This window comes from Diaphorina citri, unplaced genomic scaffold (assembly GCF_000475195.1).
Source record: "Diaphorina citri unplaced genomic scaffold, Diaci psyllid genome assembly version 1.1 scaffold2921, whole genome shotgun sequence".
Taxonomy (NCBI): domain Eukaryota; kingdom Metazoa; phylum Arthropoda; class Insecta; order Hemiptera; family Psyllidae; genus Diaphorina; species Diaphorina citri.
Window position 1 is genome coordinate 30598 of NW_007380334.1, and position 543 is coordinate 31140.

Genomic DNA, 543 nt, shown 5'->3' on the forward strand with positions numbered 1-543 from the left:
GAACTGTAACTGCTATGGTCTTATTGTCCCGAAATCGAAGAGAGAAGGAAGACAGGATAGGAGAAAGCCAGCCGTTCCGAGAACGAACATTATCCCATCAGGATAAAATCCGCCCCGGGCGGGAATCGAACCCGCGGCCTAGCGCTTACAAGGCAGACGCACTACCAATTAAGCTAACTAGGCTGGCTTACATTACATTGAAATGGTGGTCTTTTATGAAATTCCTGTGCGGAGTCCAGTATGTAGGACTCTTGCACCCTTCTCTGTACTTAATAGCCAGGTCAACCTCGGATTGAACTCAATCCTGAGACGAACCATGGTGGTAACGCGACTTTAATCTTTATTGACTTTTTGTCGTTTTCTTTCTTCAGAAAAACCTCAAAACTCACGTGGAAGGCTCGTACGATGCTATTGGTCTATTCCTATGTATTCATCTGGTGTTCCGATATCAAATGTTGTGTCACAAGAGAGCCGTGCCTGCTCTGGACACGTATTGGGAACATCTGCAGAAAATACTATGGCCTAGGTAAGACATTTCAGGCA